Here is a 6,824-nt window from a genome sequence, read left to right on the forward strand (position 1 = left end):
CACACACACACACACACACACACACACACACACACACACACACACACTGATGTATGGAAAGAAACCCAGTCGTTTTAACAGATTTCATTTCAGCTCTGTGCCCTTGTTGGCCTTTTGGCCCTCTCGAAGTTTGTGACACTGTGATGTTTTACCTCATGTGTTTCATTTTTCAAGGTGTTTTACTCACTAACTGACCTTTTTCTTGGCATTCTCTGATTGGATAATTTACTTATAATTAATTTCAAATTGATCAATTAAAGGTTTGACTCCTTTTTTTATAATAGCTTTCTGAGCTGCATTGGATACTGAAATACTTGAATCTTTGCAGCACAAAGCACCATCCCTCATGGGATCAGTATGCTTCAACGGAAGTGCTTATTGGATTGCCAAACAGTGTCTGAAACCTCCAATACACCCACCTTTAAGACTTCAGAACTACGGAGGCTGCATCTGTAACTTACTGAAAGCTATTATCTGACAAACACACCTAAAGCAGTTGTGCAGAGGTATTAAAGTTGGCATGGTTTCAACTTTTCCTGTTACTTTTCACAGTCACTGCCTTTAAGGAGAGTCTCCAGAAAGTGTGTGCTGTCATCCTTATTTATTAGTAACCGTTATCACGGCACACCCCTCTCACTGTTGGCAGGCTTTTGCCTTCAGATGTGATTGAACAGACTAGTTTATATTGTGAGTGTATAAAGGGTAGATGTGTTGCAGTCCCTCATTCTTTGCTACTTGCTGTCATTTCCCTTTTCGACACAGATTGGCAGTTGGAACTTGCATTGCTTTTGGACTTGTAAATAAATATAATTTGGCCGTGCATAGGCAAAGACATCAGTACAATTTTTAACCTTTTACTCATGCTTCAAATTAAATTGTAACCTCTTTTTCTCAGCAAGAAAAATCTTATGTTTTTACCAATTTTAAGAGCAATTGGCAAGAAGTTTCGACTGTAAAGGCTCAGTGCCAAAACATAATAATTATAAATACTTTATGGATCTATGGCAGCCTCTGAAAAACAAACACACATTACATTTAGTGATGTAAGTGACTTTTACTGGAGGAGCCGAAACATTTCAACACAATACATGTCATGAGTGGATCTGCTTGTAAATAATTGTACACAAGGGACACATGTGAGTAAAATGTGTTCGTCTTCAGATTTGTAGTGTGTAAGGGGTCATGTCTACCCTGTCTCCTAGGAAATTACGTTACCATACCCTTAAATATGGAACAAACGCAGTTTTAAACACGAGGTCAACGTTGTAAATTGAAACAAAACAAAAATGCAACAAAACTACGATGTTAAAGTTTATGAAAAGATCATGGTTTGGCTTAAAATATGAACTCTTGTTGTGTAACTTAAATTGCGTACGTAACATGATTAGAAACGTATTTGTGATACGCCAAGAACATCAGGGAGAACATGTATTTCCCTCAAAATATAATCGAAGATGCAGCTTTGTTGTATCAGAATGCAATCTTTAGGAGTCCAGGTTGTTTTTTGTTTCCCCCCTCCCTTATTCCCACCTGTCATGTGATAATATTTGTTAGTTACATCACTCATTTTCCCATTCTCCCGATAACGGTTGATTGAAGTTGAATTTGTTTTCACATGTCTTTTCACTGACCTAGGACAAGGTGGGTTGGCTCCACTAACAAGAGTTTGCTTCCTTCCTTAATATGTTGCAGGTCCCACTGAGATACGAAGACATCTCAATCACAGGCTCTGTCTTAATTCCAGGAAAAGAGGGGAGGAAGAAACAGTTCTTCTGCCAAACATGATGATTGATACCTCTGCTTGTTACAGATAGAATAGTCTCTTTTTCAAAACCTTTGGAATTTTGGCATCTGAAACCCACCGTTGGACTCCTGACAGACAGCAATAAAAATGAAAATGAAATGAAATCACGCTACTTTTCCAAAGGATTGCAGGGGCCAAGAGTTTGTGTTGACAGAATAATGAGACATTAACAGACCCGACATTAGATCTCTTCGGGGAACAATTCTTCTTTGTTTCAGGATGGATTGATAGTGTTTTGGAAATGTTCATTCACTCCTCCTTGTCGTCGGGGCTCAGAGGTCAAAACTGAAAACTTGGCTGCAGCGGAACTGTGATGTTTTCCTCCCTCAGTGTTGTTTTCCTGTTGTGTATTAAATCGTTGTCTTCCTCAGCGAGAACAAACAACAAAACACGTGGGTCCATAACTTGCTATCACTTACTGTTGTGCGGATACAAGCGCTGAGCGCCGTGATAGATGGACCTGGAGCAACTGCAGAGTAATTGCATATTTTAAGGCGCTCAGATGAATTATCCAGCGCTGGTACGTCATTATAATGCTGAAACTCAGGCCGTCATTTGCAGTGAGGAATGTTGCTCAACACTGATATTTGCACAGCTGCAGGGGGTCATAAATTATCGAAGGAGACACGCGCACTTCAGTACAACTCTTTCATCACAAGTTCTCAAACAAGGTAGCCTCTTCCCTCCATGCATGTTGTCGAGGAGGCTCTCCGTGCCCTTCTACTCAGTCTGTAAGTATCTCTTATTTTATTACAGTAAATGTGCAATCTTATAGCTTTACACTATGTGTAACAATGTGTTTTGAAGCATTTCTGGAGGGTGAATAAATGAATATCCAGCCTAATGCGTGAGCATGCAGCTCTTCCTGTAAATGTCCAGTCATGTCTGAATGACGCCGAAAGGAACGTGAACATAGAAGTCACGTCCGTCTCAATGGCACAAAGCCATCAATTTAACATGAAGATGAGGCCAGCAGTATTACGTATTCCATATCTGAACAGATATCCTCAAAGTCATGAGCATTATTCTTGTGATGATGTCATCTTGCCACGAGGGGCGTCCAATCTAAAAATGCTTTTGTGGGCCATTTGAGACGGCATGGACAAACTCAGGACTTGTTGCATTGCCATGAACTAACTGTATTCTCTTCTTAAAGTGGCTATAACCGAATAAATAATGTATATAATGACAACAAAAAACAATTACACAATGCGAAAGGGATCACTTGTAGTGATGAACCTTTAGAGATTTATTAGCTGAATCTGCAGCTCCCCTCGGCTTTAAAGAGCTTAATTGGGAGTTTAAGCTCACTGTTTAACCCGACCCACAAATGTACTGTTTCGATTCCCTCTTGCCGCTCTCATAGCATCTAAAAACCTACTGTACACCACCCGCTCAGAACCAAACAGCCGATTGCCACAGTTAGCGGGTTAATATCGTGGTTCATTTAGTAGCTAAAGAGAGCGCTAAGGAGTGGCAAAAGACCAGAAACAGAGCTAATAGCGAGTTCATCTTGTGGCCTCAATTTCATCAGGTGGATCCAAACACGACTCCAAATGAATGCATATGTTGCGCTTTAACTACCGGATGTGTAAATAAGCAACTGTTTGCTAACAAGTTCAACATATCAACATAAAAGGTGATGATATATGTCAGTGTCGTGTTCACAACTTGCACTTGCTGTGAAAACAGCAGGTTCTCACTCATATGGATATTTATGGTTTTTGAATAGCCCCAATGGCTCTGCTCTGTTCAAGTGCCATAGCAAAGCCTTGACACTGTGACAGTGGGCCAGCCTGAACAATACCAGGACCTTGAAACTGAAGCAGCTAAATCAAATTCATTTTTCATTTTTATTAAATGTGTTCAGATTAATTATGCTGAAAAATATAACTTTCCTTGACCTTTCTTGAATGAAGGATTGTGAGCAAAAAGAAAGGTGTTGAAACAGTGAAATGTTTTGTCTTTGTGCCTTGGACATTTGGTGAAGATGGAGGCTTTTGTAGTACACAGTGATGTGTCGCTTCTGGTGTGAATTTCAGGTGAGGATGATTATCCATGTGCAGATTTGTAAACCAGTCTTGGCTATAAATCTGAGCAGACATATTGGCACTGAAATCAAAATGATACACTGCGTGTGTGTGTGTGTGTGTGTGTGTGTGTATGTGAGTGTTTACAAGGATGTGTGTGAATTGACGCATGTGTGTGATGCTCCTAATGTCTCTCCGTCTCTCTTAACGACTCCTCATTCTCGTTTGGAGCAGGATATGGATCACCACCGCTCGCTGCTCCACTGCCGCTGTTCACCGTCTGATAACTCTGTCCAATTAGATCACAGAAGCCGCTCACACTCGCCGCCTCGGCTCGCTGCTGAGGGTGACAAATATGACAATTACCCAAAGTACCAGGCGCTGCTGTTCATTCCTTATTAGAGAATCAATCAGGACTAGGAGCGCCGAGCCCCAAGGCGCCAGCACTTCCTTAGCCCTGAGGTTGTTCTGCATGTCGGCCTCGGGTTTTGAAAAGACTTGAAAGTGCTTGTTGCCGTCGGGTAAAAACAGCTAAATAGAACCGATGTTTATTTTCTTTTTGTTGTATACTTGAACTTACTTTATATTAATACTTGGACCTTTGAATCCTGCAAGAACTTTTTGTCAAGGGGTTCCGGGTACAGAAATATTGGTAGGTTACAGGATATTTATGATATGCCACCATACAATAAACAATAATCGGTTTGAAAAAGACTAAGAGTCGACAGCCATGCTAGTGGCTGTGTGAGTCGATATAAAAGCACAGTAGCTCTTTGAGCTAACGTGAGCTAACATGTTGAGCTAATGTCAACATGTTATCAATCGCAATGCTAACATGATGCTTAATGTTTACCATGAACACCATCTTATGTCCCTTTTACACATGCACTGCAACCCTGAACTTATTTAAACATTACCCAAAGGAGCTGCATATGAGAATGCAAATGTCCAAATCAGTTGGACCGGTCATTAAACGGACTCCACTCTGCGAGCTGCCTATAGCACAAAGTCTGTGTAATGTCCGATTGAGTCCATATGTGAACAGAGACAGTCATTGTCTGGAAGAATTGTCTGGAAGAATCGAGTACTGATGGCGAAAACGGCAAAGTTTTGGCTTCAAAAAGAAACTCCAGACAATGTCCGAACAAATTCACGTGTGAAAAAGACTTTAGTGTGTTAGCATCCTAACAGTTAGTATCTATCACCAAACACAGAGTACAGCTGATGATGATGGGAATGCAGGTCATAAACCAAAGTATTGAATCAATTGAAATTTTGATTTGATGATTATGAATTCATCCAGCGGGGGGGATGACTGTACAGTATGAAGTAATTGTTAAGGCAATCCATTCAAGGGTTGTTGAGATATTTCACTGGACGCTTGACCTGCTGGTGGTCCTAGAGGAAAAGTCAGGATCACCAAAGTCATTAGGATGCTTCTTCTGGAGAAAATTAACATCTGGACAAGATTTCATGGAAATTCTGTTGAGAATTGAGTTGTGTTGAGTTGTTGAGAAGTGGCGGACCGACTAACTGGCCTACATTGCCATCAGCATGTTTTAAAAGACATCATATTGCAGCTTTAATGTGTAGCAAATTAGGGCTTAAAACATATCTGGGAACTCCTCCCTTGTTAAATATGTCGAAATGAATCAAAATGTAGTGATTTATAATAATATACACAAAACCCTGTGATTTAAAGGCATGAAAGAAATAATATTATAATAACAACACTTTAGTTTGGTTGTTCATAATGGCACAGATCAGACTGTGAGGAAAGCTATACGTTCACATTTCAGGCCATTAAATAATCCTCAAATTAAACTTCATGTTGGTGGTCTCTTTGACAATTTGTGGTCATGTTATAATGATAATGCTTCAATATACAAATTTACAACCCATGTAGAGTAAAATGAGTGGTCGACAGTGTGAAATACCAGTACATTTTTCCAGAGTCTATGTCTCTGAAGACATACTGTGTAATGACTGTGTAATGACAGAAAGCTACAATTATAACAACTAGAACCAGCTGAAAGCCAACACTGTAAGGGTCAAAGCCACAGAACTCACATAATAGCAAAGTATTTCTGTCATATTCATGAGGAAGTAAGGGTCTGGCAGAAAGTTTATTTTTTCATTGAGATAGCAGCAACATGAGAAGGAAGGGAGAGGTCGCTGAGTACAGATCAGATGGTATGTGAGGTATTTCTTGAAGAGATAACATTTCCTCATTTGACTTCAACGGACACAAAAATCACATCAATTCTGACACCCTGCAAGACAGACTAAACATTCATAATAAAACATGGAGCTGCAGCTGCAGCAGAGACCTTGACCAGTTTGCGTTTCTCAGTGAGCGGTGAGTTGGATAAACAGCTCCACATGTGGTCCTTTAGCTCAGGCCTGTAAATGGATTTGTGGAAGCTGCTCGTCATTCTGTTAATGAGGATTAATCATCCGGACAAACAGACATGGGAGTAACACAGAACAACACGTCATCTCTCAGCCCTAGGTCTGTCACTGGTCTAAAGCTTTGTAATGATTGGTTTTTTTCTGCAGTTCAGCGTGTTGTTTTAGTGTTTTTCATACTTCTAATAATGCTGCTGTGTGTCCCCGAAAAAGAGTACAGTTAACGTGACATGTTTCCTGCAACAGGCTCGAGCACAAGTCACAGACCGTCTGTTTCTTGTCCAGCTGCTGTAAAATGAATGAAGCTGCCTTCAAGTGCAGTTGGAAATGTCAAGGTCATAGAAACAAGTCTATTTGGGCTACATTGAGGGTTAGACATGATGTCACAAAAAAACATTATTTAAGTGTCAATATAATTATGATTTTGGAGGATATAGGTGGTGGTGCTGTCGAACTGTATTTGTTGTCATTAAGCCTGCCCTCATGGGGAATGAAAAAAAGTCATCTGTCATGAAAAACCAACATCAGATGAGCCTAGCTCATCACTGGGAAACATTGAAACGTACTGAATATGGACCAAT

Source organism: Anarrhichthys ocellatus, unplaced genomic scaffold (assembly GCF_004355925.1).
Source record: "Anarrhichthys ocellatus isolate YVR2014 unplaced genomic scaffold, GSC_Weel_1.0 scaffold16, whole genome shotgun sequence".
NCBI classification, from domain to species: Eukaryota; Metazoa; Chordata; class Actinopteri; order Perciformes; family Anarhichadidae; genus Anarrhichthys; species Anarrhichthys ocellatus.